The 14,566-nt window shown below is 38.5% G+C and overlaps 1 protein-coding gene across 1 annotated transcript in view; it reads left to right on the top strand.

The window, feature by feature from the left end:
• The window catches only part of sirt6 (sirtuin 6), a 372,587-nt gene that overhangs the window by 132,936 nt on the left and 225,085 nt on the right, over window positions 1-14,566 (top strand). The gene's annotated exons all lie outside the window — the stretch shown is intronic.

Here is a 14,566-nt window from a genome sequence, read left to right as displayed (position 1 = left end):
GGGCTTCTTCCTCACGGAAGACCAAGGCTGGAGACCAAGGCTGGGGCGCTAACCCATACTGCTCCCGGAATATGTGAGCTCTATGTGAATACCTGCTGAGAGCAAATCTACTGTATGTTGACGCAAAGGTCACCCGTCTTCTCCTTCCTGGCCGGCCATGTGAGTGATCTTCGCGGAGAATTCAGGGTTCATCTCCCAGTACACTCAGGATTTAACATCGAAAATCATGAGAAATCTACAGACAGGTAAAGACAAAAAAATGTGTAAGGCACAAACAATAATCGATTTAGTCTGTACTAAACTTATTCTGTGAGATGTAAGCTCACCATGCCTTGAGTGTCCACTAGATGTGGCAACTCTTTGATTATGGCTTGGATTGAATTTGTCCCATCTGCAGTCTGCAGTGGTGGCCAAATACAAAACAATTACACTCCATTTATTAATTTATTTTAATCAATGTGTTTACAACACATCCCTAATACTGCTGAATGTACAGTATGTGAGGATTTGTCCTTCAACCTAGCTAAGATGAGTGCAACTTTTTAATCCTGTCGTCCTCTAACTTTTCCCATTCGTCGCACAGCATTCCACCTCACCAAACACATGTATGTAAAATTGGCTATTTTGTCCAACATGTAAAAAAAGAAAAATGGTCTCAAGTAATGTTAAGTATACATGATGTGACCATGCACGGTACATCATTATAATAATAATGTTAAAGGGGTACTTCACTTTCGGGCCGGGGACACATTTAAAAAAAATATTAAAAATAAATGAAAAAAGTTATGGAAAATTCATGGCCCCCTCACACATTAGTAGGACACTGCGTGTCGTGAGGGGGCCATGAATTTTCCATAACTTTTTTCATTTATTTTTAATATTTTTTTTAAATGTGTCCCCCGGCGGAAAGTGAAGTATCCCTTTAAGTATACATGATGTGAACATGCACAGTACATAATAATAATAATAATAATAATAATAATAATAATGTAAAGTATACATGATGTGAACATGCACGGTACATCATTATAATAATAATGTTAAGTATCATAGCAACAACCTCATTAAGCTACATGTACAGTACAGTATAGCAACAACACCACATTAAGCTACATGTACAGTAGAGTATAGCAACAACACCTCATTAAGCTACATGTACAGTAGAGTATAGCAACAGCACCTCATTAAGCTACAAGTACAGTACAGAATAGCAACAACACCTCAATAAGCTACAGTAGGTATATGCTACATCGCACAACGTTGTCGGCCCCAAAAATAGCAGATCTACAAGCTCACAGCGCGTCGCGGACGCAACATGTTGTGAACTTATAGATCTGCTATTTTCGATGTCAACGTTATGTATGTGATAGAACACGAACGTATACAATAGCTCAGCTATGCTAGCTTGCGCCTGTCAGCTGCTAGCCAATATGATGACATTCTTTCCCTAGAATTAAATCACTTTGAAACGCTGCACTCCATATACAACATAAATATGATCGGCAACGTACATTAACGTAGTGGGTTTGGCGTTGAGTGCCAGTGCTAGCTGGGTGCTACCCATGGAGCTAACGGTGCTAATGTTAGCGTTAGCTAGCATAATGGCTAACGTTAGTAAGCAAGCTGTACACAAGCATTCATTCATTCATTCATTATCCCAGATAGCGGTAGATTAATGAGAGCATATTATCACTTACAATAATTTCCTTGTAAACAAGTAAACGTTAGCTGACCAGCTATTTCCTCCGTGGTGGAGAGTGGAAAGTCCGGTGACCAAGTTTGGTCAAAGAGGAAGGGACGTACTTACCCGGAACTCCTTTGACGGACGGCCTGTCCTTCAAAATAAAATAAAATGCTATTTATAGTGCTATAAATGCTATAAATAGCGACTTTGAAAAGGAGAGGTTTTATTTTCAAGATAGGTATAATATTTTTTTTTGGTCCAAGTTTTTTTTTTTTTTTCAAAGTTTTTTTTTTATGTCATGCATGAAAAAAAAAACTAACCTAAAAAAAAAACTCATCCCTCTTAAAAAAAAAACTCATCCCTCCTAAAAAAAAAACTCATCCCTCTTTTAAAAAAAAAACTCATCCCTCCTAAAAAAAACAACTCATCCCTCTTTTAAAAAAAAAACTCATCCCTCAAAAAAAAACTCATCCCTCAAAAAAAAAAAACTCATCCCTCAAAAAAAGAAACTCATCCCTCAAAAAAAAAAACTCATCCCTCAAAAAAAAAACTCATCCCTCAAAAAAAAAAAACTCATCCCTCAAAAAAAAAAACTCATCCCTCAAAAAAAAAAACTCATCCCTCAAAAAAAAAAACTCATCCCTCAAAAAAAAAAACTCATCCCTCAAAAAAAAAACCTCATCCCTCAAAAAAAAAAACTCATCCCTCAAAAAAAATGTTATAGCCTATGTTTTTTTTTTCCATACCAGAAAACATAAACCACCAGCTCTTAAAATAATGTACCTACCCTTAAAACAATCTACCTAGCTCTTAAAATAATGTACCTACCCTTAAAACAATCTACCTAGTAATGTCCCCTAAGGGGCTCCGTAGGAGAGCAATAGAGACACTTTTGTATTTTTATTTTTTTTTAATTTACAAAACAATTTAAGAGAAAAAAAAAGGAAAAAACACGGCCCCTCAGGCATTATAAGGACAATATCAGTCACCAGAACCAAGGACATGTGTTTCCAATTAATCTAATATGATTAAAATGGAGTGTAACTTTGAAGTTAATGGGTTTGTATAGAGGGGGCGTGTCTGATAAAATGAATATCACATAGCCTATCTTAATACTGAATCAAGCAACTTAAAAACTTACAAAGACCAGAGTAGACGTTAACATGACCCCAAACATGTTTGAAAGTGAAATATCCCCTTAAATCTGAATATGCTCCTGCCATCATAGAATTGGGTGAGCACACCGACACTATTTGCTTATTTTGTATCCCTTCAAAGTTAAGGAGTAGTTCACCCAAAGAATCTGTTAGTGAGTAAATAAGCATTATAAAAACACAATAGAAAGAGCAAGAGAAAATAGAAAGGAACTATATAGTTTACAAATTGAATGAACAAATTGAACAAATCAAAACTATTTATTGTTTAAGAAACATCTTCCCAATAAGTGTGACATAGTGGCAGTGTGCTTTAAGAAGTGATGTAATGTGTTTATGTTCTGGATTGTGTTTATTATTTCAGGCTATAGGATGATCCAGAGTCATGTGATCAGAACTGTAAAACATGACCTCTGCTCCTCACTGTGGCACAATGCACATGAAGCAGTGGATTACAAAGGACTGGCTGATGAAAATGTGACAGGTCATCATTATTTCTATTATTATGAAATAGTTCATTATTAATGTTGTTATTAAATACTAAATAGTAGTAACAAAGAACACACTGTTAAATAAAGGCCTCACTATTCAACCTCTGCCATGGGATACACCAGCTATACAGTATAGATTGTACACAGAAAAGTGTTGGATGGTCAATATAATTTATTCATCAACCAATAGCTTTATTTATTTGAATAGAAAAGCACAAGATAGCATTTGATCAATGAGTTAATAGATAAACACGACTGTCAATGAGGAACTACCCCAGTGAACAACATGGTACAGTCTTGCTGGGTTTGCTGCTGAGAAGGTGTTGCTGGCATGCTTCAACTTTGTTGCTACACATCTATCCTTTAAACTGTTTTCTGCTCTGAGTTCTGGTTCCTTTACATCTAGATGAACTCAGGTACCTCCTCAGCTGTTAATTTTACCACATCATCTAACATTACATCACACAACACATCAACCATGTTTAACAACCAAGTTTCATCGTGTCTGACATAAAAATCTTTAAGCAATGTCACTCTTAGTTTGTGCCTACTGGTCAGCTGCTGTGTAACCCCTATAGGTCTGATATGGCAGGATTGTAATCATCATCAACCCAACTACATTCAGTTGGGTGGATGATGATGTAATACAATATTAACAGTCATGGATGTTATCGTGAAATGTATTTCTCTTCCTCACACCGTAAACAGCAGGTGGCCACTGAATGTACTATGGCGATTTTCATTGTCATATATCCATGTATTAGGCCAGAGTTTCACATAAACTACATCCCCTGCCTCCAACAGAAGTGAGGCTCCATTAGATGAGTTAATCCTATAAGTAGGTTGATATCCATAGGCAATAACTACATGCTGGCCATTTTTACACAGTTTAGCTCCAGTGGCATGATTTGATCCATCACCATAGACGAAGAAACTGAACTGGTAGACACCTTTCACTGGTGCAGAGAAGAAACCTGTGTTAAGAAAGCACATTCATTTAGTTTGACTTTTCACTTTCTGTCTTGTACTTGTCTTGTATTACAACATAATTTGTACAACTACATTCTAACTAGTCTCACGAGCCAGACTGTTGCCTCCTACAATGTTCAAATGCTTCTATACAGTTTGGAGCAACGGAGGCTCTGAAAATGATCGGAGGATAAAGCGGATGTGACGCCTCCTCCCCACTTCTGTTTCGTCTTTACAGTCACGCAAATATGTCCTAATATAAATATAAATAATATGCACATATAGCTTTCTCCTTATCAGAAATTGAAATTCTAAATTAAAATGTAAAGATATTTTTTTACATATTTGACAAACAGATGACAGCTTCCGTTCTCGGCTTTCGGGAGTTGTAGTTCCAGACTCTACATACTATAGCCTATAGCATTCGATGTATATAGTTATAGTAGTAGTTGTCTGGCTACGCGAGACTACCTTCTAACTAACAATTAACTTTGACAAGAACAAAACTGATTGAAAAAAGAAAACATTGTACTGTAAACATAACACTTTGCATTAATATTGTATCCATTATGATCACCATACCTGTGTTAGGATTGTATCCGTTACCAACATTGGTGATGACGTGTCTGTAGGTCAGGATAGTGTCAACATTGTACGGTCCTGTATATCCACTTCCAGATGCCGAAAGTGAAGCTGAGAAAGCCACTTGTTTGACTGTAAAAACACATATGTGACATGTAATAATAATTAAACATTCATACCGTTCAGTATGGGGTCTATAAACACGAGCGCGCACACGCACGCACACACACACACACACACACACACACACACACACACACACACACACACACACACATACACACACACACACACACACACACACACACACACACACACACACACACACACACACACACACACACACACACACACACACACACACACACACACACACACACACACACAGTTTTCATCCATACCTTCATGCTGCTTCTGTAGAAACTGTACTTCATGCTCTGTGGCATTTGATCTGGCTTCAATGGTATCAAGAGCAGTTGAGAAAATACAACATTAAAACAGTCATGTTTGAAAACATTTTGGTAAAACATTTCAGCAAAAGTAAATTCATAAATATAGTCAATAGAATTACCCTTCATCAGAAGGAGTTCCTGCTGGGTTTGTCGAAGTTCCTGTTGGGTTTGTCGTAGCTCAATCCGCTGCTCTGTCATCAGAGCAGTCATCTCTCTCAGCACAGCATGGATGTCAGGCTGGCAGGTTTGTTGGGTGAAGGTAGAGTCTGCTGCTTTGTCTCCCTGTGGGTCAGTGTGAACACCACTGATCCTTCCTGCTCTATTAACAAGCTGCTGTGGAATCTCATTCAAGCTAACCTCATCTACAGTGTCTCCCCTTGCCTCTGCACATGACAGGTAGCCTAGTAACAACAAGCCCACACATGACACCATTGTGGCTCCGTATCTGGATGCAGTCATTCTAAAGCTCCTCACTCTTGTGTTTGGAGCTACTGTCTCTGGTGACCTGTTTTAATACATCCCCACATTTGATTATTAATACATTCATTAACCCAGTATTATCTACACTTCTTTATCTTATCTAAACTTGCGTTCAGTGAACTATGATGCTTTCATTTTTCTCCTCTTATTTCCTCCATAAAACAAAGATTATACCAGGACAAAGACACACTTCAAAGTAATCACAATAAATAAACAACAGGGCTTTATTTGTGAAGTTGTGTCACTTCAAAGAAGTCCAACAAATTATGGAATGAGCTCCCCTCCAATATCAAACTGGCCCCCACCGTCGAGACTTTTAAATCTTGCCGTAAGTCTCACTTTTATACCTTGGCTTTCGATACCGTTTGAGGGTTCTGTGGTCTTTGCTTTGTTTCACTGTCTGCTGACGCTGCTGCGTCTTGTATTCTATTGTGATGTGTCTCTTTTTGTTTCTTATGTTACTGTGCGTTTTTGCTGTTGTTTTTCTGTGTTTTAGCTTATGCCGTTTTCTGTGCAGCACTTTGGTAACCTTGCGTTGTAAAATGTGCTATATAAATAAAGTGGATTGGATTTTAGCATACTGTACGTGCCATTTGTTGAAAAGTTAAAAACTTTTTGAATGTGAAGCTTGACCTTTGACCAATAGCCTTTTAGGGTGGTGCTAATGGAAAGGCCATGGGGGTCACCTAAATCAGTATAGGGTTCATCCTCCAGGAGTTCAGTCCATCCAGGTAATTCAGAGATATCTTATTAGTGGACCAAAGTGTTGGTTCACAGTGAACTGGTAGCACAGTAGAGGTTACAGTTCTAATGCTGTTCAGAGTGACAATTTTGAAGAAGACGATCTTCAAATGTTATTCTGTCATATTCCCCCTCCCCCACCCCAGTGATCTATATTTTTAGAGAGGAAATATCTATTTTGTGTTTGATTACAATTTACAATTTAGGAATTCAGCAGACACTCTTAATCCAGAGCGATTTACAGTGAGCAAGGTAAACATGAGGTAGTAAATCAAATGCATAGAAATAGTAATCTAGGATCATAGCCAGGTAAACCAAGAACCTATCATCAGTCTAAACAGTATAATATCAACAAAATCTGTAATCTGTACATTAAAACTACTATATACACTATAGGATGCCATCAAAATTACATTTAAGCCTTTAAATTAAAAAACTGACTATATCTGTAAAAAAATAAAATAAAAATAAAGCTATGGAACATTCTCTAGGACACACACACACACACACACACACACACACACACACACACACACACACACACACACACACACACACACACACACACACACACACACACACACACACACACACACACACACACACACACACACACACACACACACAAAGACACAGTCTTATCAAAACTGCAGTATTATCTAAGCCTCTTTAATCTGCATCTTCATCTTTTTAATCTTGTGTGTGTTCAATGACTCTTCATGCTTTTATTTATTTCCTCCATAAAACAATACATCCAGGACAAAGATCAACACACACAGAGCAAACCAAATGTGTTGCAGCCTCGACCAAGCTGTCAAGATCTACCATAGGTAAATTGGGACATCTATTCTATTCTATTGTATTCTTTTCTTTCTTTATCTCTGCCTTGAAACCAGGGGTCATCAATATGTCCATACACGGACACATGCCCATAGTTTACACCAAAAGTGTCATAAAATCATTCAGTGGGATAACAAACCAGTGGTGGAAAGTAACTGAGTACATTTACTCAAGTACTAGTACTTAAGTAATTATTTTGGCAACCGGAAGGCTCGCCCCAAAACACACTCGGACTCATTTTTTCCAAGGCCCGCTCTGTGCTCGCCCCCAGCGGTTCTTGTATTCTTTTGTTTTACTGAGGTTAAGTTTAGGAATAAGGTTAGGGTTAGGCATAGTTTTACTGAGGTTACGTTTAGGAATAAGGTTCCGAGGTCGCCGGATTTGACCCGGGGCGAGCGTGTTTTGGGGCGAGCGTTCTTGTATTCTTTTCAGTTACTTGTACTTTACACAGAGAGAGTAGATAGATTTCGTAGATAGCTTCATCATAGATCTGTTTGACAGCACTGTCATTGTGTAGTGTTGTGTTGGATTCATGTCGTTGAGTATTTTCAGACAGTTAACCACCCTCAATAGAAAACTTGTACTTGGTCTGCTCTTTGTTTCCCCCCTACACAAAACCTCTTTGCCGAAAGTAGCAGATCTACAAGCTCACAAAACTTTGTGAGCTTGTAAATCTGCCACTTTCGGCTAATGTTCCCCTCAGATTCTCAGAATAGGTATGCTAGGGTTGAAGTGGCCCCCCTGGAGTAACTCTGAGGACCCCCTGTTGAAGACCCATGTTTTATTCAAATACAATCTCTTTCACAGGGATGGTCTCACACCGTATCAATTAGACTTGATACAAAAAAAGTTAAGTGTATATATACACTTAGCCTGGTTCACATGACGCTCGTCTGTCAGTCATGTTTCAGGGCTAATATACACTTGACTTTTTTTCATAAGTGTTAAATAGCTCTATATTCTGACAGTAATCATCGCTATAGTATAGTGTTTGTTCAGTAACAGGCGTTTCCCCATCTCTCCCGCTCTTTAATAGAAAATACATGTTCAGGTTGGGATACACTACACATTTTATATGGGATGCAGGACAAATAGTGAAATTGGAAATGCTGATGACAGGGGTTGCCATAGTTGCCAGTAAGGACCACTGATGACTTTTGCTTCCAAACTTTTCCAGCAGGGACGGTAATAACCAAGCAATGAAGAATGGAACAGCAGTGCATCCCCGTGGTACAAACCAGTACTGCACCTGCTCACACTGTTGTTCAAAACCAGGAGTAGTAGGCCTAACATTTGTATGCCATCATACATACTCACTGGACGATGGAGAGGAGAGCAGTAGAGCCCTTATTCTGGGCACGTGATTGTAGGAGAAAAGTTTTTTTTTAAATATAAATTACAAAAATGTTATTTAATTTTCTAAAGGAATTGCGAAAAACACGGCCCCCTTCACGCATTAGAAGGATTGATTGATTGATTGATTGAATACTTTATTTAGAAAAGACATGGAAACAGTACATGGAAGTACAATTCACAATACATAAGGTCCTAAACTGGATTGCTCATAAAAGCACAATGGCTTATTTAAAATTAGATCCCCACGCACTCAAATCATGATGACATTTAAAGGGTCTACACCATGAAAATCACTTTTTTCTTGGTTTTTTGTATTTTTTGGGGTCCCCAGTGTCTCTTGTACCCTGGTCAATTCAGTCATTCCTTCTCATTTCATGGATTTCCAGAATGGGCGTGTCTGAACAGGCGATCTCAAAATGGAAATGTTTATGATGTCACAAACATTATTGATGGCAAACCCAATGTTAAATGAAAAGTGCCCGAATCGCTCCGAAACTTTTTCTACCCCCCCTAAGTGGGGGTCTACGAACAAATACTTCGGGCTCGGATTTTGGCTCCGCCCCCCGGAAGTGGGTGAAACAGGCACCTCAAACACTTGGTGGAATTGTTCAAAAATGTTCAAAGTGTTTTTTTTTCGATTTTGTATTTTTCTTAGATGCTTCTTTTTATGCCGATTTTTTCCATATTTTTTTCTTTTTTTAAATATTTTTTTTAAATATTTTTTTGTATTAACAGACAGAATTGCTCAGTAGCCCCCCCCCCCCTGCCCAAGAGGACGTTTTGGTATTGCAGCTGAAAGCGCTGTATAAGCCAGAGACAATTGACTTGGGATGAGTATATCTGAGTGATGATTTAGGCTCAAACCTTTTGAAAAAGGTTTGAGGGACATACACCATATGATATTAAATATCAAATATTTTTTTTAAATTCATGGTGTAGCTCCTTTAAGAAAACAGACAGATATACACTACTATGCAGAACGTCATACAAGCTTACAGGTTACTGGTATGAAAAACAAGAAATATACACAATATTTTTCAGTTCGAGGATGGGGGGGGGGGCCAGGTTAAGACTTTGAGGGGCCAGTTTGGAATTGCAGCCTTCTGACTGTGTTTTTTTAGGGCAGTTTTGAAAGTGAGTAGGGTTTTACACTCCTTTACTCCTTTTGGTCAATATCAGTCACCAGAACTAAGGACGGGTGATTTCAATGAATCTGACATTTCTGGTTAAAATGGAGTTTGCAGTTACAATGGGTGTGTATAGGAAGGGGATGTGTCTGATAAAATGAATATCAAATGTCTAAATACTGAATCAATTAAGCAACTTAAAAACTGTCTGGGGTGAAAACACAAAGGCCAGAGTAGACGTTAAAATGACCCCAAACATTTTTTAAAGTATCCCTTTAAATCTGGTGCTCCTGCCATCATAGAATTGTGTGAGCACACTGACACAAAGTTAAAGGAGTAGTTCACCCAAAGAATGACTTTACTATTTTCTATCAATTACACACCCCACGAAGCCTTGAATTCATGGAGATTTTTTTGTTTTTGTCGCATTCCTGAGCCGATAATTTGATGACCGGGTTCATTGGTCGGTAGAAGACTCAGTAGGAGTCTCCTATACCGATGACTCTGCCGCAGGCTTAATGGCGTGTGTAATTGATATAGAAAATAAGTACTTTTTTGGGTGAACTGCTCCTTTAAGCCTGATTTATACTTAGTTGCTCACTAGTCCACCGGTGTCATGCATTCTACTTATTAGGATACATTGCCAAGCGACGTGTTGAGAGCTTGTAGATCAGCTATTTTCAGTGTGTGAGTGCAAGTTTGACATGGAACTGCTTAAGCAACGACGTCACTCACTGTGACAGTTTAGAGCACAGTGGCACTTCAGTTGGTGCTGACTGGACAGCTGCTATATAACCCCTGGGGCTAAATTCAGTTGGTTTGATGATGATAGAATACAATATTATCAGGCATTGAGAGCACAGATAGATTTCTCTTCCTCACATTGTAAACAGCAGATGGCCACTGAAGGTACTATGGTGATTTTCATTGTCATATATCCATGCATGATTCCATAGTTTCATATAGACTACATCCCCAGCCTCCAACAGAAGTGAGGCTCCATTAGATGCGTTAACATTATAGGTAGGTTGATGTGCACCTGCAGCAACTACATGCTGGCCGTTTTTAGCCAAGACAGCTGCAGTTTGACTACTTCCTCCTGGACCATGTAGGAAGAAACTGAACTGGTAGACACCTTTCACTGGTGCAATGAAGAAACCTGTTGGAAAACACTTTGATTTTAGACTTTTCAATACAAGAGTAATACATGAGTGAAAAACATCTTTTTTTTCAATGTAAGATTCAAAGGAACAAAACTAATTGAAAAAATAAAACATTGTAAGCCTACCGCAAACATAACAGTTTTAATGTAATCTTTTATCCATTATGATTCATCATACCTGTGTTAGGATTATATCCATTACCAACATTGGTGATGACATGTCTGTAGGTCAGGATAGTGTGAACATTGTAAGGTCCTGTGTTTCCACTTCCAGATGCCAAAAGTGAGGCTGAGAAAGACACTTGTTTGACTGCAAAACACATTACATGTAATAGGATAAATAAGCATTCATGTAGATTAGTATACTGTATATGAACACAGAAGTATATATTTTTTTCCTTACCTTCATTCTGCTTCTGTAGAAACTGCACCTCATGTTCTGTGGCATTTGATCTGGCTTCAATGGTTTCAAGAGAAGCTGAGAATAAAATACAACATTAAAACAGTCATGTTTGAAAACACTTTGGTAAAATGTGTATGTGGTCAATAGAAATACCTTTAATAAAACTGTCGCTATCCGTGAGTCTTTCCATCGCTGGCCGAAGCTCCTGCTGCGTTTGTTGCAGCTCCTGTTGGGTTGCACTTTGCTCCTTCTGTGTCTGTTGCAGATCAACTTGCAGCGCTGTCATCAGGGCAGTAATGTTTGAAAACACGTACAGTACGTAAAAACAATATTTCAAGGTAACCAATTTGAACATCGATATCAATACCTTTGATCAGACTTTCGCTGTCCGTGAGTCTTCCCATCGCTGCTCGTAGCTCCTGCTGCGTTTGTTGTAGCTCTGTTCGCTGCTCTGTCATCAGAAAACAATTTTGTAAAAATGTATAAATAATGAAGTATTAGTTACGCATACAATGTAATGTAATCAGTATTTATTTTCTAATTCTAGAAAAGAAATACCTTTAATCAGAGTTTGGCTGTCCTTGAGTCTGTCCATGGTTGCTTGCAGCTGGATCCTCTGCTCTGTCATCAGAGCAGTCATGTCTCTCAGCACAGCATGGATGTCAGGCTGGCAGGTTTGTTGGGTGAAGGTAGAGTCTGCTGCTTTGTCTCCCTGTGGGGCAGTGTGAACACCACTGATCCTTCCTGCTCTATTAACAAGCTGCTGTGGAATCTCATTCAAGCTAACCTCATCTACAGTGTCTCCCCTTGCCTCTGCACATGACAGGTAGCTAGTAACGACAAGGCCATAAATGACACCATTGTGGCTCCGTATCTAGATGCAGTCATTCTAATGCTCTTCACTCTCGTGTTTGGAGCTACTGTCTCTAGTGACCTGTTTAAATACATCCCCACTATATGATTATTAATACACTCATTAACCCAGAATTATCTAAACTTCTTTATCTTATCTAAACTTGCGTTCAGTGAACTATGACGCTTTCATTGTTCTCCTCTTATTTCCTCCATAAAACAAAGATTACCAGGACAAAGACACACTTCAAAGTAATCACAATAACTAAACAACAGGGCTTTATTTGTGAAGTTGTGTCACTTCAAAGAAGTCCAACAAATTATGGATTAAGGACCTATCAAAACATATCAAACTGGGCCCCCACCGTCGAGACTTTTAAATCTCACTTTTGGCTTTTGATCCCGTTTGAGAGTTCTGTGGTCTTTGTTCTGTTTCATTGTCTACTGCTGCATATTGTATTCTATGTGTCTCTTTTTGTTGTTGTTTAATTTTGTTTCTTATTTTACTGTGTGTTTATGCTGTTGTTTTTCTGTGTTTTAGCTTATACCGTGTATTTAGCTTTTTGAGATTTTCTGTGCAGCACTTTAGTAACCTTGCATTGTAAAATGTGCTATATAAATAAAGTGGATTGGATTTGAGCATACTGTACGTGCCATTTGTTGAAAAGTTTAAAAAAATATTTTGAATGTGAAGCTTGATCTTTGATCAATAGCCTCATCCTAGTCTTCAACCTTGTCCCAAGGTTTTCCGTGTCAACAAGCAGTGCCTTCCTTCTCTATCTCAAAGTCATGAAAGTACTTTGGTGTTCAGAGGTGACAGAACTACACAATTTCTACTTGAGAACAAGAGTCTCAAAGCTCCACTAGCAGCCCTAGAGGTCATGCTGCTCCTATATTTTAGGATTGTGTGCATGTGGAAAAGTTGTCGTTAAGATGGTGATAATGGAAAGGTCATGGGGTCATCTAAATCAGTATAGGGTTCATCCTCCAGGAGGTCAGTCCACCCAGGTCATTCAGAGATATCTTATTAGTGAACAAAAGTGTTGATTCACAGTGAACTGGTAGCTCTTATAATTAGTGGACCAATGTAGCAATGTAGAGGTTACAATTCTAATGTAGTTCTGAGATTATAGCAGAAACTCCCCCTCCCCCTCCCCCTCCCCAATGATCTTTTAGAGTGGATATGACTATTCTGTGTTTGATTACAATTTGCAATTTTGGCATTTAGCAGATGCTCTTAATCCAGAGCGATTTACAGTGAGCAAGGTAAACACGAGGTAGTACATCAAATGCATAGAAATACTAATCTAGGATCATAGCCAGGTAAACCAAGAACACGGTCTTATCAAAACTTCAGTATTATCTAAGCCTCTTTAATCTGCATCTTCATCTTTTTAATCTTGCGTGCGTTCAATGACTCGTCATGCTTTTATTTATTTCCTCCATAAAACAATACATCCAGGACAAAGATCAACACACAAAGAGCAGTCACAAAAACAAAACAACAGGTACAGTAGGTTGAGTGTCTGACATACTGCGACATTCGCTGAAAGGTTAAAAGCCCTTATTTGAACGTGAAGATTAAATTAATGTTTGACCAAACGTGTTGCAACCTCGACCAAGCTGTCAAGATCTACCATAGGTATATTGGGACATCTATTCTATTCTATTCTATTCTTTTCTTTCTTTATCTCTGCCTTGAAACCAGGGGTCATCGATATGTCCATACACGGACACAATCATTCAGTGGGATAACAAAGCAGTGGTGGAAAGTAACTGAGTACATTTACTCAAGTATTAGTACTTAAGTAAGTATTTTGGCAACCGGAAGGCTCGCCCCAAAACACACTCTGCCCCATTTTTTCCAAGGCCCGCTCTGCGCTCGCCCCCAGCGGTTCTTGTATTCTTGTATTTGTTTTACTGAGGTTAAGTTTAGGAATAAGGTTAGGGTTAGGCATAGTTTTACTGAGGTTACGTTTAGGAAAAAGGTTAGGGTTAGGCATAATTTTACTGAGATTACGTTTAGGAATACCTGGTGGCGACCGTTCCGAGGTCACCGAATTTGACCCGGAGCGAGCGTGTTTTGGGGCGAGCGTTCTTGTATTCTTTTGAGTTACTTGTACTTTACTTGAGTATTTCCTTTTTTTTGCTACTTTATATTTCACTCCATTTTGGAGGCAAATTCTATACTTTTGTTTTACTCCAGTCCAGTTATTTGATAGGGGATCATTAAGTACACATGATTTGATTGATTTATCTGATTTTGGTAAAAG

Source organism: Gymnoscopelus braueri (assembly GCF_963280865.1).
Source record: "Gymnoscopelus braueri genome assembly, chromosome: 10".
In the NCBI taxonomy this organism is placed as follows: domain Eukaryota; kingdom Metazoa; phylum Chordata; class Actinopteri; order Myctophiformes; family Myctophidae; genus Gymnoscopelus; species Gymnoscopelus braueri.
This window is presented reverse-complemented; position numbering and strand designations above follow the sequence as displayed.